The 27,447-nt window shown below is 42.6% G+C and overlaps 1 protein-coding gene across 4 annotated transcripts in view; it reads right to left on the reverse strand.

Annotated features, from left to right (window-relative positions):
- NCK1 (NCK adaptor protein 1) overlaps positions 1-27,447 on the reverse strand; it is a 157,518-nt gene that overhangs the window by 65,491 nt on the left and 64,580 nt on the right. For all 4 annotated transcript variants that reach the window (XM_089671945.1, XM_089671944.1, XM_089671943.1 and 1 more), the window contains one exon: positions 10,391-10,435. The gene's annotated coding sequence lies outside the window, so the exon portion shown is untranslated. The remainder of the gene's footprint in view (positions 1-10,390; positions 10,436-27,447) is intronic.

The raw sequence follows: 27,447 nt of genomic DNA on the forward strand, positions 1-27,447 counted from the left end.
TACAAAAAAAATAAAAGTCAGCAGCTACAAAAAAGTCAGCAGCTACTACAACTTCCACTTCAAATCGCCTAGTGGTGGAGCTCCGCTTTAAGCGGTGAAGTCTTTGGAGTACTTCATCTCTACCGCTGTAAAAGTACGCTAAGCCACGCAATAGTAAGATACCATCCAACAAACACCACCAATGAAATATATTACTTTAGAAGAGACAAAGGTTTCATAAATAAGGACCATTATTCTAACTTTTTTAATAGCTTATTTAGAACATAACATTCACTGTATTTGTAAAAATTAAAGATATAGCAGGAACACAGGTACTTTCAGGAGTCTGACAGATTATGTGTAGTAAACCACACTTTTCAATTTCCTAAACTTGCCAGGAGCAACAGCTGCAATTTCATACTTTACATACACCATCTGATGGTGAAATATGGTACTGCGACTCCTGAACTCAGATGATGATGATGTCTGAAAGCAAATCTATCATCACTCCGGGCAATTTAAGCCTACAATGTTACAACTGCATACACAGAAGTTAAGGTCAGTGGAAAAAAGTTAAGCTCATTAGTAGTTTAAAAAATTTATGTCAATCTAATCTTTTTCTGTAGAAATAGAGTTCAGCCACACCCAAGGGCGGACTGACAACTCATGGGGCCCCCGGACAATAAGAGATAATGGGGCCCCCTGTGTCTCCGCCTACACTAAAGCCAAAGCCACACCCACACAACACCCCACCTACATATTACAGCTCAGCTGCATATAAAAGGGCATTAAAAATAATTAAAAAAATAAAAAGGTTGTGGGGTCCCTCCTCCATTCATACCAAGCCCTTCGGGTCTGGTATGGGTTTTGAGGGGAGCCCCACACCAAAATGGCGTGGGGTCCCCCCCAAGAGCCATACCAGACCCTTACTCGAGCATGCTGCCCGGCAGGTCAGAAAGGGGGGGGGCGTGCGAGCGCCCCCCCCTCCCGAACCATACCAGGCTACATGCCCTCAACATGGGGGAGTTCCCCCCCAAAGCATCTTGCCCCCATATTGATGAGAACAAGGGCCTCTTCCCCACAACCCTGGCCTGTGGTTGTGGGGGTCTGCAGGCAGGGGGCTTATCGGAATCTGGAAGTCCCCTTTAGCAAGGGGGCCCCCACAGATCCCGGCCTCCCCCTATGTGAATGAGTATGGGGTACATGGTACCACTACCCATTCACAAAAAAAGAAAAAAGCATAGTGTGAAAAAAACACAAGAGACAGTCTTTGACAAGTCCTTTAAAAAGAATAAAAATAAAAGAATGTCACCTGAAGTATATCCAACTTCAATCACGATAACCGAAAAAAGAAAAGGATGACAAAAAAAAAGGCTCCTCTCCAGACACTGGCTCCCGACCGTCTGCCTGCTCAGTGACATTACACATGTGGCCCCACCTCCTTGTGACATCATTGACCCAGCATGCCCCGGTTAAGGAAGCCACAAGGGGTGGGGTCATACGGGATGTCCCCGGGTGCCCCTGCCCCTTACATATTTAAGAACTGTCAAGCCAGCGTAGAAGACAAACAGCCGGGAGCCAGCATTGGGAGCAGAGCTTTTTCCTTTTTTCAGGTAGTGGCAGGCATCGTGATTGATGTTGGATCTACTTCGGGGGACATTTTATTTTTCCTTTTAATAAAGGACTTGTTAAAGACTGTCTCCTGTGTCTGTTTTCACACTACACTTTTTTTTTGTGAATGGGTATCGGTACCATGTACCCCATACTCATTCACATGGGGGGGTACTGGGAACTGGGGGCCCTTTTGCTAAAGGGGGCTTCCAGATTACAATAAGCCCCCAACTGCAGACCCCCACAACCACAGCCCAGGGTTGTGAGGAAGAGGCCCTCGTCCCCATCAACATGGGGACAAGGTGATTTGGCATGGGGGTTCCCCTCAAAATCCATACCAGACCCAAAGGGCTTGGTATGGATGGAGGGGGGACCCCACGCCGGTTTTTAAATTATTTTAATTGCCGGCAATTCTTTTGTATTCAGCTGTCAGTGGGGAACCCCGCAGACAGCTGAAACATTAACGCATGGTTTTCACTACTAAAATACCACGACTTGATAAAATAACTCATGCAGTATTTTAGTAGCTTTTTTTGGTGAATTAAAACTTAATAAAAAAAAAAATGCTATGCGGTATTCTACCACATACTCAGATGCGGTGAGATATCACTTACTGAATTGTGCCCAGTGAGCCTCTCACTGGGCCTCCTACTGACCCCGGGCATTGATCACATGGTCAGTCTGCCCCTGGCCACACCACTTCCATCTCTTGATATTCTCTATTGGTCAACAATACTACTCATCACATGAAAGGACCAATATGGAGGTTTGGGAAAACTGAGGCTAAGCTCATTACAGTGCAAGCCAAGATTTACATTTATCTTCAGCTAGATTTCTGGAACAGTTTCAACATGCAGGTTTTACTGAACGTAGCCTCTGCTTGCACAGTTTTATATCACATGATGTGTTTGAATTGTCCAGGTTTAACAGAATTTAAAAAAAAAAAAAAAAAAAAAAAAAAAAAAAAAAAAAAACCACAGCACAAGCTGGCATTACCAAATCACATTTTCCAGAGTAGAAAAAAAAATAAACAAAAAGGACTCTAGACTTGCCTATAAAAATCAATTTGATGTACAGTATAGGACATAGGCTTAGTCGTAGACGGATGGGTTATCTGTTGATACCTTCAGGTGACTGGACAGTGGCAAACAGAACTGCTAGGGCATCCCATATAACCCATCCCATTGACAGTTAATCTAAGTTTTCTAGGAAAAAAAAAAATTAAGACAGGAGGGTCCTGTGTCCTGTACTGTACTCCAAGAAATGGATGTTACAGGAAAGTCAAAAATACTTTTCTGCTTGATCATAAAAAAAACAGGCTTAGTCGTATGCACACAAAAAACAGACAAGCTTATCAGACCAAAACCTTACAGCCGTTTGCAGCACCTTATGGCCAAAGCTGGCATCAGCACAGTCTTGAATATCCAATTGGTCAAATGTAGGAAACGTGAACACAGGACAAGGTGGAAGCATTACAATTCAGCAAAACAGAATTTTAATGCTGAAAGGCCCAAGAAACTCTCACAGAACTAGTGGAGTGAGCCTTAAAGCAGTAGCAAATAAAAAAAAAACAACACATGATTTCCCCCTGCAAAGCAATATAATGGCTGGCAGGGCTTCCATCTTCAACCGGTCTTCCTTCCAGGTTCTCGGGCTCCAGCTGTCTGACTGGCCGAGCCACAATGACAACACTCCCACATGGGAGCCCTGGGCACAGTACAATGCTCTGAAGGAACGTCACAGGTATGCCTTTGCTTCAGAGCACATGCACCAGTGATGTCACGAGCTACTGCACTCCAAAATATCTCCTAAACAGTGAGATATTAATTTTACCTACAGAAGTCTTCTGTAGGGAATAGGCTTGAACACTGACCTGTTGAATCCACCTAGCTAGCAATGGTGGAACAATAAGTAGGATGCCCATTGCAAGAGCCTTCAGGGACAACAAAGATTTGGCAAGTCTAATGGAAGCCATAGCTGACAGGTAAACGTGTACAACACGAACCACATCCAAACAGTGTAGCTCTTTTGGGTGCTTAGTAGCGGAGCAGAAAGATGCCGGGAAGGCATCTTGGTTAAGGCAAGAGGAGACCACTTTGGGAAGAAAAGAACCCTTGGGTTTTAGAACAACCTTTATTGTTGTGTAATACCTGGAAGTGCTCCTTACAAGATACTTCAAAACTTGCCTAGCGTAAGGTAAAGAGAAGGAAATTGTAATCTCTAATGAGCAGGGCCCTTTGAATCCTCCTGTATTCCATTGTATTGAAACTGTTTGCCCTCACATTGTAAAGCACTGCGCAAATTGTTAGTGCTATATAAATCATGTATAATAATATTAAACCACCTTAAGTGTAAGGTTAGCCAAGGGAATGTCCAGGATAGGCTCTAATGGAGACTTTTGAATGAATGACAATATTAGACTGAGATCCCATGGAGTCAATAAAGAGCGTTTAGAAGGAGCTTAATGAGCAACTCCCTAGGGAGTCAGGCCAAAGGATGCTGGAAGTGGATAGCCATGGCCAAAATATTTACTTTGAGGGTAGTCAAGGACAGATGCTGATCCAGACCTGACAGGAGAAAAACCAGGTTACGTCTCATGGAATATCACCTTGGATGAAACTTTCTCAGCTCGTACCTTGCAAAGTAAGCCTTCCAAGTGTGATGGAATGTTTTGCAAAAAGTTCAGGTTCTTAGCATGTAGATGTGTCAGGATCACCATGACTGATAAACCTCTGTCCCTCAGGACCTGAGCTTCAACAGCTAGGATGTCAAAGCCAGAAATTGAGAACCAGGATGGTAGATCAGGCTTGGAGACATGATCCAAGAGGGGCCAAGGTAAGTTTGCCTGAATATGGAGAATGTCTGAGTACAAAGTCCTCTTGCGCTAGTTTGGTGCCATAAGAAAATACCAGAACTCACCGCAACTCTAATCTGAGGAGCAATCTGGAGAAAATAGGTGGAATAGCATAGATATGGAGAAATTGATCCTAGAGTCACCAAGCTGTCTACTGTGAAAGGCCAAGGATCCCTGGACATGGCAATTAACCTATTCAGTTTGTTGTTGAACTGGGACACCAACAGGTCCACATCCAGTGTCCCCCACCTGCGACAAAGTTCCTGTAACACCTCCAGGAGAAGGGACCACTCTCCTTAATCCAGCCATAGATGGCGGAGAAAGCTGCCCTGACACTTTTCTACATCTGGAAACTGTACTGCAGTCAAGGTCAAAACGGGACACACCATTCAGGTCAGAATCTTTTCTGCTGCCTGACTTCTTGTGCCTCCTTGATGGTTGATGTTGCCACTGCTGTGGTTTTGTGTGATTAAACATGCATTGGAAGCCTCCAAGGTTCAGACTACTGCGCTGAAGGGACAGTCTAATGGCTCTGAGATTCAGGATCTTTCGGGGAAGTTTAGATACCTCTGTTAACTAAGTTCCCTGAACCGTCAACATCCTGACGACTCCCCCAGCCCAACAGATTGGCATCTGTAGTGAGAATTTCCGTAAGATTAGAGAAAGAACCAGCTTCTAACTTTATCAGATCAGAAATCACCCAAGACAGGCAGAGGCCTTCAACAGCATGTTCTCCAGGTAGCAAACAATTTGAACACCCAGACAGCAAAGAACAACAAGAAAAGGTGCCAAGAATTTCAAGAAGACCTGTGGATTAAATGGCTTCTAGATGAAGAGTCATCAAGTGGCCCATTTGTTGAAGCAATGCCTGGTTACTGCTCCCTGGCCAATGCAGGTACTCACCTGGTCATATTGGTTAAATATCCATTTTTCTAATTGCATAGTGTAGTTTCTGCTGCAGCTCATACGTCCTGTAGTGACATATGACCCAGCTGAAGACACCCCAGAATGTTTTCCAAACACCCAGAAGTAAAAAGGATTTTCAGAGAACAGATGGCATTTTAAAAAACAGCCTACTGAAAATCTAAGTATAGTGACTCTTTCAGCAGGTTTGTAATTCTAAAAAGGTGTATAGGCATACAGATGAGTATAGATGAAAAATTCTTCATTGCCAGTATTGTGGCCCCTTGCACACAGGCATCACAAGTTCCTGAGTAAACATCAGTAAATTATGGCTCTTGTGTGCCAGGGGCCCAATAAAGCCCCTGTGCTGTCAGTGTTACTTTAGGTGTGTGTTTTGGTTCTAATATGTCAGGTATACCTTTATAGTTAGCATGCCAGGTAAAGTTTAATAGGATGTGCTGCTACATATGTAGGAGGGTGTGGGGACAATTTGCAGTTACCCAACTATACAGCAGCTCTTTTTCATTGTGCTGCCATCTGATGTCTCTGCATGGTCCAATGGTTTTGCATGCCCCAATAAAGCTTATTCATCATGTGATGAAATGTTTCGTTGATTAACTTAACACCCTGTGTGCCCCCTAAATATATTCTCAGCATAGGGCCTTTCAGTCCTGCTAGATGATGGGAAACTCCCTCTATTACACATAGAGAGAAGCAGTGGTTTAAGAAATCCTGGAAATGCTATTGAATTCACATTGTAGAAAATCAACTGGTTATCCTGCTTCCTCATGGTGTAGTTTTCAGGTTGCCTAACTTTTACAATGCAGATAATAGCTTGTCAACACTTAGTGAATAGGTATTTTAAAGAATGTTGAAACATTTCATAAGAAGCAGACCACATTAAGTTAAGCAACACACAGCAGAGGAAAGTAACAAATAATACAAAAAGCAGAACTGCCGTATCAGTCAAACTATTGAGCTGTATCCTCTTTGCCACTTTTGGCTATGTCTCCTTAAGACTTGGCAGAAAAGCACATTTGTTCACTGCATTACAGCACTGATTTTTATATTGGAGATTAAAGCTCGGTGCACACTAACTCAAAAACGCTGGTAATAGCACAAGTGTTTAGGAACATTAGCGTTTTTACAGTACATGGAGCGTTTTAGTAGCGTTATTTTTATTGCTGGAAAAACACTACAAAAAACCTATACAAAAACAATTTTTTTCTGCTCCTAGACGCTGAAGCTCAAAAAACACTAACAGCCTAAAGTAGTGTGCATGAACACATAGAACAACACTATATCTTCTAGGAGCAGCAAAAAAAGAAAAAAATGCTAAATGAGAGCTTCTAGGAGCTTTAAAAAATTGCTAGTGTGCATGGAGCCTTAGGAGTGGACCTTTGCCAGAAAGATGATAAACAGCTCAGGGACAAGTTTTCAAAATACAAAAACTTAAATAGCTATTAAAAAAATAGTTAATGGACACATTTATTCTAGATAATTAAGAAAATCATCAAATTAAATCAACTTGCACGTATACAAAACCTGATGAGCTTTGATTAACAAATCTCAACTTTTTCTGCAAAAGTCTACACCCGAGCTACCAAAATGCTGTAGTGGACACTAAGGATGCCCATCAAACTAAGGAACCAGTAGGCAATTGTGGAAGGCCTTCACTTTTGCTGAGAATTGCATAACAAAATTCTCTGAAATTAATCATGGTGCTTGCACTTCATTCAAACACTGACATTTAGCAGTCTTTACAACCAAAATATTTCAAACTGAAGGGTTGTTTTGCCTACAGCACCTAACGATCAACTGCAGAGCAAGCAGACATATTCCTACAGAGAAGGGAGCGTGACATCGTTAAAGCCAACCTAACAGGGGACTATAATAACCTGCCAAAGAAAGATAAATCTTTCTAATCAATTGCTCCATAGAAGGCTCAGACAGGGAGATAGATATCAGTCATACTAAAAGGTGGCCAACACATTCAATCCTCCATTAACAGCTTGATCGAGGAAGAGTTTTCCAATGCCTGTAGGCACTGCAGACAGCTAAATAAAGATGAGAAACCCATAAAAGGAATGGTTTTATCTGCAAAAAAGATTTGCATGCAGCAATCCTGTCTCCCAGTCTGCCCCTCTCTCTTCCAACTGAATTACATTGTTTTGTCTGCAATTCACATGCAATTCAATAAATCATGGTATCTAAAGAAATGCAACAGAAAGAAGGTCTGTTGGAGTCTGTTACATACACCACTCTATTAAAGTCAATGGAAATTAACTTGTGTTGACATGCCAAACGCACCTCAAAGGCAGGAAAACAACCAGTACACAAGCCCTAATAGTAGTGAAAAGTTCCTAGGGAGAAAAGGGTGGAAAAGCACAGAGGTGCAAAGAAGCAAATCCAATGTAAAAACAAACCAGTATTTGTATACTGAGATAGAGAGAGAGAGATGGATAGATAAATGTTTTGGTTAGTTTACATACACGTTTATTAGCAACTTTAGTCCTGGGAGCATTTTACAAAATGGTTGTTTATCACAGGGCCATTTTTACAACAGCAAAAGGACTCGGCACCACCTGTAAGCCCTTGCCAGCACTAGTGCTGAAACCGCTGGCTGTCTGTAAAACCAGGGTCCAGAGCTAAACCCAGGAGCTGAAATGATCAGCATATTTAGCAATCTGCTCTTGCTACATTGTGCTCTATAGGAATGTCTGTAGTGGATTAAATTAAAAACAATGTTTCCACATGCTATAGAGATTTGTTGCTGCTAAAAAGGTATAAGAAAAAAAAAAAAAAAAAGCTTTGGGACTCCAAGGGGTTCAGGGTGAAAATGTTCCAGGGACTCAAGTGATTAAAGGTATGCATACACTGGTTTTAGACTCCGTTCACATATTGGCGTTTTGAACCGTGGGCAGAATCTTAGTGATTCTACCTGAGATTTCAAAATGTGCTGTTAAAATGTGAAACCGCTCATCAGCATGTTCAGGTGCCATTCATTTCAATGCCACCTAAATACGTGGGGCATTTTTTTCACAACTGCCGCACGATTTTTCGTACGACAAATGTGCTTTAATCGCACAAACAAAATCAAATGACACGTGTCGCGCAAAAGAACTTCCGGAACAACTTCTACACACGTCACTCGATTTTGTTTGCGCAATTGCAGCACATTTGTCATATGAAGAATCATGCGGCAAACGCAGCAAAAACACACCACATTTTCAGTAGGCATTGAAATTAATGGCACTTGAACACGCTGATGAGCGATTTCACATTTTAACAGCACGTTTTCAAATTGCGGACAGAATGGCGGTGATTCTGCGTACAATTCAAAACACCGATATGTGAGCGGCATCACAGCGTTTTTTAAACTTTGAAATAAAGGACAGTGGTTAGTACATAAAGCATTGACGCATTGCACTACAGCAGTGGTGGTCAACTTGAAAATTACAGAGGACCTCAAGTGTGGTCCCTGACCGTTACAGAGGTCCGCACAACAGCAGCATGTTTTTGTGCATTGAGATGCACTGCATTAAATTAGCAAAACCTTCAAAATGAATCAGCTATAATGTACCTCCATGCCTTAGTGTTTCTTTTTCACACAGTCTACTACAAAGCACTCAAAAGAGAAATTAAGTGTCAGTGGGAATAATAACCCCCAGCAATGATGTCAGCAGATGCAACAATAACCCTAAGCAATGGTGTCAGTAACCACACAATAACCCACAGCATTGGTATCAATGACCGCAATAATAAACCAGTTGAAGTGTGCGTCAGTGCCTTTAATAATACCATTCCACCACCATTCCCTCTGTATTGCTGGTCAGTGGCATCAGAATATCCTGCATAAACTCTGAAAAGTGAACAGCATACAAAAGAGAAAATGTTGGGTACCAGGGCAATAAAGACACACATGGGTCTGTGCTACAAAAAACTACAATGAGTCCAGATGCCGGAGTTTAATCTTACAAATCTACCTAAAACCCGCTTTTAGCACTGCAATATTATGAGAGCTGCAATATTACAATTCACTGGCATGTTCAAAAGAGCTAGAGTATGACTTATAAAAGCAAATTTTAATCTAGTGTGCTCTGCATTCAGTGACACATAGCCATAAGGGTCTATTCAAACCAGCTGTTGCATTGCAACACAGTGAACGGTGTGCTTTGCAGGCAGAACTGATACGCTGATCCCAGCCCATCGCACTGTTCACTTTTTTTTTTAAATATCACACAGTGACATTTCATAAAGTTCTATCTGCTGGCATGCAATGACTGCTCTGAGCTGGAAAAAAGTACTGCATGCAGTACCTTTCTCAGCACACACCACCGCAACACAGTACTGTAAGCCGGCCACCCCAGAGACATGGCAGTTTGCCTTGTCTTGTGGTAGTGGTACAGTGAGACGGTGCTGGAATAGCCTCCCAATGTATCTGGTGTGAATATCCCTTAGATTTTTATTAAACTGTATCCAAGATCATATAACAAAAAGGTACAAGGGATACACAAAACCTATAACTGCACACACATCTCTAGTCTCCGGCACCCACGCTTATACTATATGTTAAGTAGAAGCAAAGTCTGATCATGAACTAGCTGCAGTGGTATTCTGGCTTAGTCCAAAGCAAGGCCTGAGTTGTTCCAGCTAAAACCTACTCTGCACTGGTTAATCCAAGAGTACCTATCCAGGTACAGGACACTACTTTATTATTATACAGGATTTGTATTGCACCAACAGTTTGTACAGCACTTTACAAAATGAGGGTAGACATTACAGTTACAATACAATTTGGTACAAGAGGAAACAGGGGACCCTGCTCGTTAGAGCTTACAATCTAGGACTTCGTGCAGAAGCAATCTTGTGGGCACACAAACCACACCAGAACATACAGGTTGTGGACCTTCAGGTAAAATGGTGGAAACAATGGCAATTCTGCACTGCAAAGCATTACATCTGAAGCAATAGAGCATAGCAAAAATGAATTGTCAGTTGCAAATATGATGCATAAAATGAAAACCATGAGTAAATACATACCTTCGCCACATCAAATCTTCTACTCTTCTGAAATCAAAGATCCACCTGTAAAACAAAGGAAACAATCAATAAAGTGGGGTTCATTAATTAAGTGGCAGTTTTGCTCTTGCTCATCTGAGCATCTCTTCTCTCCCTTCACAGGTAAACTTGCATCTATGTAACTGCTGCTTCCCATCCACCTTAAACTGAATACAGACTGACTGCTCTCAATGTCTTTCTGGTAAACTTGCATCTCTTGTACTGCTGATACAATCCATCTGTATCAAGGTGGATTTCATTTAAATCAAGTTGATTTAAATCACGATATAACTCACTAGTGAAAAGGCTCAATTTAAACCATATCATAATTTTTAAATCTGTCATCTCTCGGTCCTGCAGCGGCTCGTCCTCTGACCCCGCTGTTGACTCACCAACAGTCCCATTCCCTTTAATGGGATGACTGGTGATGCAGCAGGGACACAACAAGGTGAGGGACATGGCGGCCACAGGGGAGTGGATGCCGGCTAACAGGCGTTGCCATAATGGATCTAAAATGACAGGTGCTCTTTAAATGTAAGGAATCGGACTCATTCTTGCTTAACTAAATTGAATCTTTAAAAAAGGTTTCCTTTTTAGAATAATAAGCTGTCAGGTTAGTAAAACAGCGATACCAGAACTGATTTTAGGTTAATCACCACATCAATTAACGCCCAAGCTATTTTTTTTTTCTTAATTATTTAAGTGTCAGAATGTTTTGTTTACATTCAGCTGTCAGCAGGAAACCCGCTGACAGCTGATGAGTCATCCGTTAAGAACGCAGCGGTCAGCTTCTTTAACCCCTTCACGCCTAAGGGTAAAACAAATCTTAAAGCCTAAGTAAAATTTTACAACTGTGACATGTGTTAGTAAAACCGTACATATCACAAGTACTTTGTACATCCAGGTGAATTATAACTTGTTTTTTTTCAGGACAAATTGGAATTTCATTTGGTGGTAAATGGTAATGGATCTTATTTTTGTTTTTATTATCAAAGCAAACCTGGCACAAAATAGTAAAAAGAATATTTTTTTTTTTATTTAGCTTTGTGTTTTGTTACTACTATAACTTACCACCAAAGAAAATCCCAAAATAAATTTTCCAGCTCTTGACGATCGCAGCGATATCATATGTGTGTATGTTATTTGTGGTTTGTACCTGTACTACAGCCCAGAAACAATATTGCACATTTTGGTGTTTTTACCGAAAACACACTGACACCAAATGACACTGATACCAAATAAAAAAAAAAAAAAAAACAAATTCCGACTTTTGACCCTGACCCAACCACTAACCCTGGCACTTTACTGGATCAAACTTTGAACAAGCGAGCACTAGGTATTTAGCCGCTTGCATGAAGGTGAAACCTCTTACCTTCTATACAGATATATAAACAAATATGCAGCGCTGAAAATAAGTAATAAAGTACTTGGTGCGAGCGCCTTACTCACCTTATTACTTATTTTCAGCGCTGCATATTTGTTTATATACACACACGTGATTTTGCATCTCCAGGTAGGGGACGCGCACAAGGCGAGCGTGCACACTACCCGCGGCTGTCATTCACTGGGTCCCGGTGGGTGATTGCTGAGCATCTCCGACGAGGGGGGAGAACAGTTCTCCTCCTGGTCATCTCGTGCAGACAGCCCCTAGTAAAACAGCAAACAGCACGCATCCTGCCTAGTGCCATTAGTAAAGTGTCAGTGCTTTTTACTAGCACTGATCACTATTGGTGTCACTGGGGATGTCAGGGACACCAAGTCAGTTTCCCCCAGTGTCAGAATGCCATGCCAATGGACTGATCACTGTGATAGCAAATCCGAGGCTATTACAGAGATCATGTGACCCAGAATCAGGAGTCCCGGGTCTCTCAGTGACACCCCCCCGTCTTTGTGCTGGGAGCGCGCTGTGGCGTGCTCCCAGCACAAAGACAGGTACACACATATGCAGCCCCAAAGAAAAAAGCCCAGTTCTGTGAGGCCACATATTTGTGTTATGTCAGTGCCAAGGTGTTAACAACCAGCTACCATGTGATAAATTACCGCATGAAAATATGCTGCAGTTACCACAATACTGATATTTTACCGCAAGAGTTATTTACCACAAAATTCTTAGTCTGAATTGCACATTTGCAAAAGATTTACCACATGGGTTATTTTACCTAATTTTTTCAGTCATTATTTAACTTAGTGAATTAACCCTTAAGTTCCTTACCTAAATTATGAGTGATCTTAATCTTTACAACCCTGCCCTCTTGGTCCTTAGTCCTAGCAGTTTGAGTGTGGTGTGGAAAGGTTGCTCTGCTCGCTGTGTGTCTTATATTAACGTCTGATTGAATGATTAATTGGCAAATTCCATACCCACTGACCACAGTATAAATGTATTTCACCTTTATGGGGGACGCATGCTAGGGGAACACATGTTGGGGTTCTTCCAATAAAGTGGGATTAGTTAATTAAGTAGTACTTCTGCTCTTGCACTTCGGTGACTGCATGAAGCGATGGTCCACAGCAAGCTACTTTGAAATACACCAGACTGCAGGTGACCTTGTTTCCCCATTCAATTTTCCTTCCTCTCCGTAAAGTCTGCCTGCAATAAACTCACCCCTGTTCATGACCTCTGTCACCAACTCCTTTAATCTATTTACTGTCACGAAACCTGCCATCATGAATCCAACACTGCTTCTACTGCTTCCCTCCCCCATGGTGGCCATCTCTGGACTCACTCCCCCAGACCCAGTGGACACAAGGGGGGTGGAGTGGGAATCCTCCTATCCCCACAGAGCACCTTTCAGGTTCTTCATTCTCCTTCCTCTCGGTCCCACTCATCGTTTGAAGCTCATTGTATACATCTATTTCCTCCAATTTCTTTAAGAATTGCAGTAATCTACAGCCCCCAGGACCAGTATCAACTTTCTTTGATGACTTCTCTGCCTGGCTACCCTGCTTTTCTCTTTCTTCTAAAATTCCCACAATCATTCTCGGCAGCTTCGACATCCCTGTTAATATTAACATTCCTGCTACTTGTAGACCTCTTAGTCTAACCTCCAAATTTGACCCGAAGCAATGGGTACATGCTTTTACTCATTCTGATGGCAACAACCTCAGCCTTGTATTCTCCTACCTACGCACTCCATACAACCTCTCCAACAAACCTTTTCCTTTCTCTGATCATCACCTTATTAGTTTCGCTCTCTCCCAGTCTTCCACCACCTCTCCCTGCAACCACCTAACAATTGCCCAGAGACCTTCACCAAGTTAACCCTTCTCTTCTCTGCTACTGATCACCTCTGACAAAATCTCACCCGTCTTGCCCCAATCTAGCTACTTCTGACTACAATAGATCCCAGTCCTCAAGACAAGCTCAATTCTCTCACTACACACAGAATCAGGTACTGACCCCTACAGCCCTGGAAAACAGACAACACCAGAAGTCTCAAAAACCGCAGCCGCACTCTTGAGCATCTGTGGCATAAGACTAGGTCTCGCAAAGATTCCATCTAATATAAAACTGTCCTCCAAAAATACAATTCATGACTCCACACTGCCAAGCAGACCCATTTTATCACTAACTCTTCTCTACCTTTAACTCTCTACTTAGTCTTCCACTACCACAGTCCACTAATTCACTGCCCAGGAGATAGCCAATCACGTCAAAAATAAGATTGATACAATTCACGATGAAAGCTGCACTCTACAATACCCCCCCCCCCCCACCCACTATCCTACACTTTCTAATTCACATTTTCACTCTCTCCCAGGCATCTTCCCCGACACTCTAAAACATGCACTAGTCACCCCCACACCGATCCCACCGATCATAGCCTCCCTAGCAGTCTGATTACGTCAGTATTTCTGTGCTCAAAGCGGCACATTTTTCTGCATGGAAATATGTAGTTTTTTTTATTGTAGGCCTGTCATTTTTAGGAATAACTCACTGAAATCTGTCTGAACAAGAGTCTATTAAACATCCCGGGTATGTTAAAATTTGAAACACGAAATCATAAATTATAATTTAATAATCATAAAAACTATTATAATAATAAATTTAATTCAATAATATAATCAAACCAAAAAAACACTGAAATTTGAAATAGAGCACCAAGTTCGCACATCACTGAGCAAAGTCACAAAATCGTTTTCAGTGTCTGATGACAAATTTCACCACGAATTATCATTCAATTCTGCAAGTGGTTCTGATTTACGATCGCTGTTCTCTAGCTGGTCTAAAGGGACGCTTTTTGGCCGCCATGGACATTTCTCAGTTTCAAGGCAGAAACAACAATAAAATGCAGGCAGGGCACAAGACAAAGCACTAGGGACAAAATGTATGTGAAATGGTTTGATACAGTAATGTTTTACTATGTGATTTTAGTGTATTTAGTGAATGTCACTTTTTGACATTTTTAAATTTGCCACCAGTTCCGTCTTTGTACATCCTGATGTCGCAGGGAACGAAATCCGGAAGACAGATGCCGGCATCAGCTGGAGGACATGGCTGGGGACGCTGCAGGAGGGACATCGCGGGAACGCAGGATAAGGTAAGTGCAGAAGGGATGCCGGAGCCATGCTGCAAGGCATTCCCGAGTGTAGATTGGGGGTTCCCACATGTGGTGCTAAAACTTTACCCCGAGCTACACTCAGGAATACCACCAGGGAGGTTAACCAATGCCCTATCTTCTTGCTCCCCATTTCCTCCATACTCTCTGAATGCCTGGTCACCAAGTGACCACCTTCTTGATCCCCTTCAGCCTGGATTTCGCCCCCAACACTCAACAGAAATTGCTCTCCTAAAAAACTCACATATGATTTACTAACAGATAAAACCAATAGACACTATTCTGTACTCCTACTTCTGGACCATACGGCTGACCACCCCCTCCTTTGGTCTCCGTGACTGTGCTCTTCATTGGTTCTCATCTTACCGCACCTTCCGTGTCACTCAGTTTTACTTCCTCCTCTCCTCCTTTCTCCATCGGGGTCCCCCAAGGTTCTGTTCTTGGACCTCTCCTATTCTCAATCTTCATCTCTTCCCTGGGTCAGCTGATGGCCCCCATGACTTTCAATATCATTTCTACGCTGACACCAAAATCTCTCTCTACCTATCAGCTCACAACATCAGTCTCCTCACGCATCACTAACTTACTGACCCCAGCATATCAGTCTGGATGTTACAACACTTCCTCAAACTCAATCTATCCAAAACAAAGCTCTTAATGATTCCTCCCCCATGTGCCCTTTCCTCTGATTTCTCAATCAAGATCAATGGCACAACCATCAAACTGTCCCCACATGCCAAGGTGCTAGGTGTAATCCTGGAACTTTCCTTTCGTCCCCACATCCAATCACTTTCCAAAGCTTGCCATCTCAACCTCCGCAACAGCTCCAAAATATGCCCCTTCCTAACCAATGACACCACAAAGCTCCTAACCGCCTCCTAGGTTCTCTCTTGACTACTGCAACTTCCTCCTCATTGGATTACGTTTACATAGGCTATCCCCCCTCCAGTCCATCAAGAATGCTGCTGCCAGGCTCATAGGCTCATCCACCTTACCAATTGTTCCGTGTCTGCCCCCCCGCCAATCCCTGCATTGGCTGCTACTCACCCAACGCAATTCAAAATGCTAACTTACAAAGCCATCCGCAACTTGGCCCCCAGCTACATCACTAACCTAGTTTCAAAACACCAACCAAACCGCTCTCTTTATTCCTCCCAAGACTGCTCTCTAGCTTCCTTGTCACCTTCTCCCATGCTCGCCTCCAGGAATTCTTCTGAGCTTCTCCCATCATTTGGAATTCCCTACCCCAAGCTGTCCAACTATCTCCTAGTCTGTCCACTTTTAGGAAGCCTATCCTGCCTCTACCTCCTATCCTGCCAACAACTGTACTGTATTTTCTCCAGCAGCTCATCCCCCCACAGTTATTACCTTTTGTATCACTTGACCCTCCCCTTTTAGATTGTAAGCTCTAATGAGCAGGGCCCTCAGATTCCTCCTGTATTCAATTCTATTGTAACGGTTTTCCCTCACGTAAAGCGCGGCACAAACTTTTGGCGCTATATAAATCCTGTATAGTAATAATCGACAACATTTGCAAACTACTGCAATAGCTAGAATACCTACTTTTCCAAAATGATGAAAATGCAGAAGCAATTTAAGTGGTTGTAAAGGAAGAAAGCACGCGCGCACACACACACACACACACACACACACACACACACACACACACACACACTAAAAACCACCATGTCTATACTTATCTGCTATGTGCAATAGAATTGCACAGAGCAGCCCAGATCCTCCTCTTCTTGGGTCCCCCACTGGTGCTCCTGGCTCTTCCCCTCTTGCTGGTGCCCCCAATATGAAGCAGATTCTCATGGGGCACTCATGCGGGTTCACTCCAGAGTCCATTGCTGTGTTCATTGACACAGACAGCAGGACTTGGCCCCACCCCCCATCACTTGGGTTGATTGACAGGAGCGGGAGCAAATGGCTCATGCTGCTATTGATCTGCCCAGTAAGGAGGGACAGAGCCAGGAGAGCTGCAGCTCTCATGCACAGCACTGGATTGTGATGGGGATCAGGTAAATATGACCAAGACCTGCAGCAGCCACTCAGACCAGGTGCAGTTTAAAACTTCACTGAGACTAATAACTGATATACCAACATGGTTTTAAAAACTAAAAAGTTTCTCTGTTCCATAAGTGATCAGGTGCAGAGGTGTAGGAGCAAAAGTGGTTATTAATGAAATGTACTATTAACAGAGTTACCATATTTAAAAACAGGCAAAAATGAAGAAAAAAAAAATAAAATCAAAAATCAAAAAAAAATGAGGTCATCTGTCTTCAGCAAGACATAGATGGGTTAGTATGGACCAGCAAAACAATTTCTCTAACCATGATTCAACAAGACAGTGTTGTGTTTGTCATTTGGCCCAGTCTAGTGGGAACAGAAATGTTTGCAAGGTGTCAAGTAACTTAATACAAAACTACTTTTCCGCCAATTCAAGGAAAGTTGGCAAAAATCAGTTTTTAACTTCAGCGTCCTGTTTTTCTAAAATTTGCTGAAGTACTCTACAAATCTGCTAATACCTTAATGCTCTAATGCAAAAAGCATTTTACACCAACTTAGAAATTATTTTCACTCTTATGAATGATTTGAATCATTTTGAAGCTATTTAATGAAATGTAAAGCAATGCAAGTTTAAAGTATAACTAAAAGGCAAAACTTTTTTTTTAGTGTCAAATATAGTGGGAACCAAGTAGACAGTTTTTTTTTATTGATGTCTGTGTCCTCATTAAGGAGACTCACCCTCTCTATTTGTCATGGTTACCAATCTCACTGAAAGTAATAATAAAAAAATAAAAAAAAAAAAAAAAGAAGAAAAAAAATCCCAAAGAGAGGAAGTGTTCCAACAGTGACACTAAGTTCTGGTGAAAACTATGGTTTACCTCACTTTGGAGGGATTTTTTTCTCACTTCCCATTTTGGCTATAGGACACAAAGTGATGGGGAAAGCGTGTCCCATTCAAATAATAATTATTATTATTATACAGTATTTATAAAGCGCCAATAGTTTGCTCAGCGCTGTACATTACAAAGGGGGACAGAACATGTGACAGAACAATACCAATACAATGCAAAACATGAGGGGATTGAGGGCCCTGCTCTTTCGAGCTTACAATCTAGGAGGGAGGGGATGGTGGTACAGGAGGAGATAGCTGTGGGGGATGGAGTGGTAGGAAGAGTGGAGGAGGTCGGCAAGTTAGCAGGGGGTGGGGTAGGCTTCCCTGAAGAGATGGGTTTTCAGGGTGCGCCTAAAGGAGAGGAGAGTAGGTGATAATCTGATGGGTTGGGGCAGGGAGTTCCAGAGGATGGGTGACACCCTGTAGAAGTCCTGGAGGCGGGCATGGGAGGAGGAGACCAGGGAACTAGAGATAAGGAGGTCTTGAGAGGAGCGGAGTGTGCGTGCTGGGCGGTACTTGGATATTAGGTCAGTGATGTAGTACGGAGCAGTATGGTGGACAGCTTTGTACGTCAGTGTTAGGATTTTGAATTTGATCCGTTGCGCAATCGGAAGCCAGTGGAGGGATTGGCAGAGGGGGGTGGCGGAGACAGAGCGGTTGGAAAGGTGAATGAGTCTGGCAGCCGTATTCAGGATCGACTGAAGCGGGGATAGCCAGCGGCGAGGCAGGCCACTGAGGAGGGAGTTGCAGTAGTCGAGTCGTGATATGATGAGGGAGTGGATGAGCTTGTTTAGTGGTGTCTGGGGTTAGGAACATGCGGATTTTGGCGATGTTGGAGGTGGAGTCTGCACAAGTTTGTTAAAGATTGGACTTGGGGCTGAAAGGATACGTTGGAGTCCAGAATGACACCAAGTACTCTGGCCTGCGGGGCGGGTTTGATGGTAGCGTTGTTGGATGTGACGGAGAAGTCAGTGGGGGGTGGTGTCCGGGCTGGGGGGAAGACAAGAAGCTCAGTTTTGGAGAGGTTCAATTTAAGGAAGTGGAGCGACATCCAGTCGGATATGTTGCTCAGTAGGTGTGTGATTCGGGCTGAGACCAAGGGGGTGAGGTGGGGGGTTGAGAGATAGATTTGTGTGTCGTCGGCATAGAGGTGGTAGTTGAAGCCGTGAGAGTGTATGAGTTGGCCAAGGGAGGAGGTATAGATGGAGAAGAGAAGGGGCCCGAGGACAGAGCCTTGAGGGACCCCAACAGAGAGAGGGAGTGAGGGGGAGGTGGTAGCATTATAGGTAACGCTGAAGGAGCGTTGTGACAGGTAGGATGAGAGCCAGGAGAGAGCAGAATCTCTGAGGCCGAGGGAGTGTAGTTTTTTGAGGAGGAGGGGGTGGTCGACTGTCGAAGGCCGCAGAGAGGTCAAGGAGTAGGAGCACTGAATAGTGGCCATTAGCTTTGGTGGTTAGCAGGTCGTTGGAGAGTTTGAGTAAGGCAGTTTCGGTGGAGTGTAGGGGACGGAAGCCGGACTGTAGGGGATCGAGGAGGTTGTTGTCGTTGAGGTGAGAGCATAGGCGGGTGTAGACTAGGCACTCGAGGAGTTTAGATGTAAATGGGAGCAGGGAGATGGGTCTGAGGTTGTTCGGGTCATTGGGGTCTTGGGAGGGCTTTTTAAGTATGGGGGTGATGTGTGCATGTTTCAGAGGGGAGGGGAAAGTGCCGGAGGAGAGGGAGAGATTGAAGATGTGGGTGTGGGTAATTCAATTCAAATTAAATGCTCCCGATGCCCATACAAAACGAATGGGTGCAAATTGCACTACAAAAAAAAGCATGCGATTTGAACAGGAATGTGGTGCAATTACTGTAAAGATTGCATGCTGGTTTCCCCACCACTCTTGCATGAACAAAAAAAAAAATATTGCCAGCAGGGACCAGCTGAATTTAAACAACACAGAGCTCTGTTCTGTCAGCGGGGATGTGCTGGTTTTTATTTCCCAACCAGCCTTGGAGGGGAAACAGTGTTGCAATTCTGCAGCAACTTTGTGGAAAGTGACAAATATGTAGAGAACTCCAAAGCCACCTTACATCATTACATCATAAAGCTGGCAACCAAACTTGAGCACTGGCAAGATCAACAGGTATGTGAAAAGTAGCCAAAGAAAACTATTAAAGTTATTTGTTTCACCTCTTTTTCCTTCCTTTAGATACATAATTTCAGTGCATTAATCATTGTTTACTCATGAAGAAAGCAGTTGCTGCATAAAATTTGCGACAGGTTTACTTTATTTATGTTGCATTCAGTGGCAGTATTGCTGCGATGGGGGGTGTATGTGCTGGATCATGTTTGCGACAACATGTGTATACCCCTGTCCAACTGCTTTTGCTCAACCGCCTATTTTTTTTTTACCAAGGCAGCCCATAGATCATTGGATTTGAAAGACAATCACTGAAGTCACACATCAACACATCAGTGTTAATGGGGGAATACCTGCCGTGGAGCGATTGTGTTCTGTTGGCGGGGAGCATTCCCAGTGGGCAGAACACAATGATTACTGCTAGCCGCTATAGCCGCCAGCAGTAATCACATGTAAAAAAAATCCAACAGGATGGCACTACCCAAATCAATCTATGGATCGAATTGGATACAACAAGCCCGCCCATAGTTGTTTTGAATCTCCACCCATCCCTGCTTTACTGGCCAAGATTTGATCCATCTCTGGCCAGCTTAAAGCAGAGTTCCAGTCATGTAGCTGCTAACTTTTAATAAACACACACTCACCTGTCCCAGGGTCCAGCAATGTGCTCTCACGCGCCGCCCCCTCTCTCGCCGGTGCTGACATCTCAACTTTGGGCACCAGGCTGCAACAGCTTGCAGCTTTGCAGTCGGGTGCCCATGCTGGAGAAAAGAGGGGGGCAGAACTGTGGGCTCAGTTTGCCGTGGCAAATCCAGGTATTAGCTCCCCCCAAAAAGTGCCAAATATGGGGGAGCTTCCACTTTTGGGTGGAACTCCACTTTAAGCCCACTGGGAATGAACAGTACATACCCACTGAGTAACCCAATTAGCAGCACAACCTGGAAACTTTATTTCCCACTCCCCAGGCCAGGACTTCTAGGTGAACCTTCATTCTAGAAATTCGCTTTCCATCATCCCAAACCTCCCCACTACGCAACACAAAAAAGTGCACCATTAAAAAAATAAATAAATACGGAATGTAAGAATGCCCCATCATTTGATGGAAATTAAAATTATTAATTGAAAGACACCTGGAAAATCAAAGTGAAGAAACGATGGAGCAGGCTAGTCCATTTTGCTGAAATTTCATTGCAGAAAGTCAAAATGGTTCTCAGTTTTAATGGCCCCCACATACTTGTATGCATGCCTGATAATGTCGGGGCATGCTCTTAATGAGATGGATGGTGTCCTGGGGTATTTCTTCCCAGATCTGGGCCAGGGCATCACTGAGCTCCTGGACAGTCTGAGGTGCAACCTGGCAGTGTCAGATGGACCGAAACATGATATCCCAGAGGTGTTCTATTGGATTTAGGTCCGGCGAGCGTGGGGGGCCATAAAATGGTATCAATTCCTTCATCCTCCAGGAATTACCTGCATACTCTCACACGAGGCTGGAGGCTGGCATTCTCATGCACCAGGAGGAACCCAGGACCCACTGCACCAGTGTAGGGTCTGACATCCTGATACCTAATGGCAGTCAGGGTGCCATTATCTAGCCTGTAGAGGTCTGTGCATCCCTCCATGTATATGCCTCCCCAGACCATCACTGACCCACCACCAAAACGGTCATGCTGAATGATGTTATAGGCAGTATAAAGTTCTCTATGGCATCTCCAGACCCTTTCACATCTGTCACGTGCTCAGGGTGAACCTGCTCTCATCTGTGAAAAGCACAGGGCGTCAGTGGCGGACCTGCCAACTCTGGTGTACAATGGCAAATGCCAATCGAGCTCTATGGTGCCAGGCAGTGAGCACAGGACCCACTAGAGGACATCGGGCCCTCAGGCCACCCTCATGAAGCCGGTTTCTGATTGTTTATTCAGAGACATTCACACCAGTGGCCTGCTGGAGGTCATTTTGTAGGGCTCTGGCAGTACTTATCCTATTCCTCCTTGAACAAAGGAGCAGGCACAGGTCTTGCTTATGGGTTAAGGACCTTCTACAGCCCTGTCCAGCTCTCCTAGAGAAACTGCCTGTCCCCTGGAATCTCCTCCATGCTGTTGAGACTGTGCTGGGAGACACAGCAAACCTTCTTTCAATGGCACGTATTGATGTGCCATCCGGGAGGAGTTGAACTGCCTGTGCAAACTCTGGGTCCAGGTATGGCCTCATGCTACCAGTAGTGAAAGAACACCGGGAAAAGATCATATGTGACAACAGCACTGAAAGGGATAGTTTGACAGGCATACTGTGCACACTAGCACATTAGGGCTAATTCTTAAAAAAAAAATTAAAAGTGGTTGTAAAGGCTCAACGTTGTTTACTTTCATGTATTCTATGCATGAAGGTAAAAAAAAAACAAAAACACACACACACAACCTTCTGTGCAGCAGTCACCCCCCCCCCCCCAGCACTCCCTAATACTTACCCGAGACCCATCGCAATCCAGGGTTGCGTATGATAGCCTCAGCTCTTCCGCCTTATTAGCCGAGTGAAACCCATTGGCTCACAATGCTGTCAATCACAGCTGGCGAACCAATGAGGAGAGAGAGGAGGCGGGGCCTCCTCACATGGTTGTGTGTGTGTGTGTGTGTGTGTGTGTGTGTGTAAATGGAGACACAGAGCAGCAGCACTGAAGCAAGCCTGATTAAGTGTCCCCATAGCAAGCTACATGTTCTGGGGCCACTCGGCAGGAGCTGGGGGTCAGGAGCGCCAGCGGGGAATTCGAGAAGAGGAGGATCGGGGCTGCAGTGTGCAAAACCACTGCACAAAGCAGGTAAGTATGACATGTTCGTTATTTGAAAGAAAAAAAAAAGCCTTCAATATCACTTTCATTCCGCTTTGAAAAGTAACTCCACTTTTGTTGGAAAAAAAATACCCTCTGGGTGATCAATGAACAAGCAGAGATTTTAACAAATTTTCACAGAGCTGTATCTGTTTATGCTCTGAAAGTATAACTAAGCCCTGGTTCATACCAGTACGATTTGTCATGCGATTTGACAGTTCAAAATCACATGACAAGTTGTACCCAGTTTGCAGCAATGGGACCACTCAAATAATTGCTAATCAAGTCGCGGCGACTTTGAAAAAGGTTCCTCCACTACTTTTCTGTGATTTCATTATGACTTTCATTGACTGATTTCACTGTGCCTTGCAACGTTTAGCAGAACATCCAAATCAAACTGGTCTGCAGTTTTGAAATCGCGCTGAACCAGCACGATTTCAAAGCCGCACTGGTGTGAACCAGAGCTTAAGGTAAAACTTTTTTTTTTTTTTTTTAATTACTTTGGACAGAGTAGTGAGAGATTACAATACCTTTCAGGTTTTTATTGCAGCCTGTGCTCCCATTAGGGAGATTCCCTTTCTTTATGTATTCTATTTACCATTATTATTGAAAATGGAAGGAAAACCCGGACATTTTAGGGTTGCCCCCAGAACAGTAATCAGTAGGGGAAATCTTCCAATGGGGACATTCATTCTGGTGACCTGGGGGCAAGAGATTCCCTTAATCTGAAGTTGACCACTTGTCCTCCAGAGGATTGACTACTCTTAACCATATGCTGCCCGCCCTATGTCCAAATGGCAGCCAGCAAATGTCATCAGCGTTCCGGGTGAACGCCATATGGCGTCCTCCTGCACATGCGCAGATTGTGCTCCTGCAGAGCCACGCAGCGGCGTGATCTGTCACCGGCCGTGTGCCTCGGACACGGCCGATGACAGATCTGAGTATCGGCCCCCGTTGCCGGTACCATGTGACCTGCTGTGACTGATCACAGCAGGTCACATGACAGTTGTATACAATGGATGGCTTCATTCATGCAATATCCATGCAATAGTATACAATGGATGCATTGTATACTAGTGTCTAGCTGTGAATGGTCACAGCTAATCACATGCACATGTCATGTGATTAGCTGTGGCCAAATCACAGCTAAGCACAAAAAAAAAAAAAAAAAACCTTGAATGAATCAATGTCATTCAGGTAAATGCAATTCTTTGCTATAAGCAAATTGTGTAAAAAAAATAAACAATAAAAAAAATACTGATCACTTCCCCAAAGTAGTACAATGTTACTATGGTAACATTGTACTACTTTGGTCATAGTGAAATAGGAAAAAAAAATCTTAAAAAAAAAAATATATATATATATATATATATATATATATATATATATACATACATACACACACACACACACACATATATTTATTTTTTTCATACTGTCACCAGTCATTGTCCCTGATCACCGCCATGCCAGTTATATGATGACGCTGTACTGCACTGGTGACAATATGTAAAAAAAAAAAAATAGTGAAACTAAATTTTTTTAATTTTTTCATTTTCAGAAAAATTATGACAAAAAAATACAACTTCAAAAAACTTGCCATGCCTCTTATGAAGTACATCGGACTGTCTACTCTGCAAAAAGGGGTCATTTGGGTGATATCTGTATTGTTCTGACATTCTTGGACCTCAAGAAATTAGATTGGCTGTCAGTACTTCAGGATTGATCAATATTCAGATCTATACCATAGTTTGTGAACTCTATAACTTTCCTACAAACTAAAAAATACATCCTAATTTGGGTTATTTTCACCAAAGACATGTAGCAGAATACATCTCAGCCTAAATTTATGAAGAACAATTATTTATTTGCAAACTTTTATAACAGAAACAAAGAAAAAACGTGTGTTTTTTTTCTAAATTTTTGGTCTTTTTTTGTTAATTTAGCAACAAAAAAATAAAAACCCCAGCGGTGATTAAATACCACCAAAAGAAAGCTATAGTGAAGAAAATGATAAAACTTTAGTTTGGATACAGTGTTGTATGACCGAGCAATTGTCAAAGTGTGAGAGCGCTGAAAGCTGAAAACTGGCATGGGCAGGAAGGTGTCAAATTGCCTAGTATTGAATTGGTTGATGACCAGGTCTCTTTTTGCTATTCGGTGCTGCACTATTTCAACTGGTAATTGCGCGGTCATGCAATGCTGTACACAAACAAAATTTACGTCCTTTTTTTCACACAAATAGAGCTTTCTTTCGGTGGCATTTGATCATCTGTGCGCTTTTTTCGCGCTATAAACAAAAAACAAAGACCGAAAAATTGGAAGAAAAACAATATTTTTTCATTTTTCAAAGTTAGTCATAAATTTAGGCCAAAATGTATTCTGCTACATGTTTTTGGTAAAAAGAAAATCCCAATAAGTGTATATTGATTGCTTTGTGTCAAAGTTATAGCGTCTACAAACTATGGTATAGATACTGCAATTTACGCCATTTTTTTTGGTATACAGCGCTGCACTAGTTTAAAGAACAATTGAGCGGTCATGCAACATGGTACATAAATTAAATTTCCATACTTTTTCTTCACAAAGTTTTCTTTTCGTGGTATGTGATCACCTGTGCGCTTTTTATTTTTGGTGCTATAAACATAATTTAACAAAAAAAAATTTTTCTAAATATTTTCTCATTTCTGTCAAAAAATATCCCAAATTTTCATCATAAATTTAGGCCAAAATGTATTCTGCTACATATTTTTGGTTAAAAAAAATCCCAATAAGTGTATATGAAATTTATAGCATCTAAAAACTTTTTGACTGCCCATCACATTTCTTGAGGTGGTAAAATACCAGGACAGTACAAATACCCCCAAATGACCCCTTTTTGGAAAGTAGACACCCTAAGCTGACTGCTGAGTGGCATATTGAGTCCATGGAATAATTTTTTTTCCCCCAAGCTTTTGGAAAATGACAAACTTTTTTTTTTTTTACACAAAGTTGTCATTTAAATGATATATTTCTCACACAAGCCATGGGTATATGTGGAATTACACCCCAAAATACATTCTGCTACTTCTACCGAGTATGGGGGTACCACATGTGAGACTTTTTGGGAGCCTAGCCACATACAGGATCCTGAAATCCAATGACCACTTTGAAAGCCTGAAGATGCGTAACTTCCTCATTCCAGTTCCTCACTACCTATCACAGTTTCAGAGGCCCTGAAATGCCAGGATAGCACGACCCCCCCTCCCCCCCCCCAAATGATCCCTTTTTGGAAAGTAGACACCCCAAGGAATTTAAAAAGAGGCATGGTGAGTATTTTACCAATCTCATTTTTTCTCACAATATGTTTAAATATAAAAAAAAGAAAAGAAAAAAAATGTTTGTTTTTTTTATCTTTATTTTCCAAAAACTTGTGGCAACAAACAAGATCTGCAAAATACTCACCATGCTTAGCAAAAAGGGGTCATTTGGGATGGGGGGGTTGGTGCTATCATGGCATTTCAGAGCCTCCGAAACTGATAGGTAGTCAGAAAGTGTAATGAGGAAATAAAGCCCTTTAAAAGCCTGAAGGTGCTTATTGGATTTTGGGGTCCTGTACTTTGATAGACTGCCAAAAAGTCTCTCACATGTGGTACCCCCATACTCGGGAGAAGTAGAAGAATGTATTTTGAGGAGTAATTCCACATATACCCATGACATGTGTGAAAAATAAATCATTTAAGTGAATTTCATGTTAAAAAAGAAATAAACTTTTTTTGTCATTTTCCAAAAACTTGTGGTAGAAAAAATAAATTCTTCTATTGACTCAACTGCCTCTCAGCAAATAGTTTGGGGTGTCTACTTCCCAAAAAGGGATTGTTTTGGGGAGGGGGTGGGGGACATTTTATTGTCCAGCATAAAAAGTTTATCCCACACATCATTCACTCTTATAACCACCTGAAGACCAAGCCTTTTCTGACACTTTTTGTTCACATGGGAAAAAAAAAAAAAAAAGTTTTTTTTGCTAGGAAATTACTTTGAACCCGCAAACATATTTTTTAAAGCAGACACCCTAGTGAATAAAATGGTGGGTGCTGCTATTTTTTTTACATCACATAGTACTCGCACAGCAATTTTTCAAACGCAAATTTTTTTTTAAAAAAAAAAATACACCTTTTAATGCACAAAAACACAATATATTAGCCAATTATTTGGTAAAGTATAAAAGATGATGGTATGCCGAGTAAATAGATACCAAACATGACATGCTTTAAAACTGCGCATGCCCCGTGCAATGGCAACAAACTGCATATCTTTTTAATATCCATTTACCGAGGAGGTCTAGTGTTAGAATTACTGCCCTTGATCTGATGTTTGTGGCGATAATTCACATGCATGGCTCAACCGCTGTTTACATACCGGCACAGGGTCAACACTCACGCACACAGGTGCGCATGAGGGGGGAGGGGGCAAGGATGCTTTTTTGTTTCTTTAAGTTATTTTGATTCTTTAAACTATTTTTACACTTTCCCTTTCATTTTTTTTTTATCACTTTTAATGCTATCACAGGGAATGCAAATATCCCCTATAACTTCAATGGACATTGTCATTTATTCTTTTTTGAGAAATCTGGGGTCTATCAGACTCTACAT

This window comes from Staurois parvus, unplaced genomic scaffold (assembly GCF_062004578.1).
Source record: "Staurois parvus isolate SC_StPar_1 unplaced genomic scaffold, SC_StPar_1.0 ptg000116l, whole genome shotgun sequence".
NCBI lineage: Eukaryota > Metazoa > Chordata > Amphibia > Anura > Ranidae > Staurois > Staurois parvus.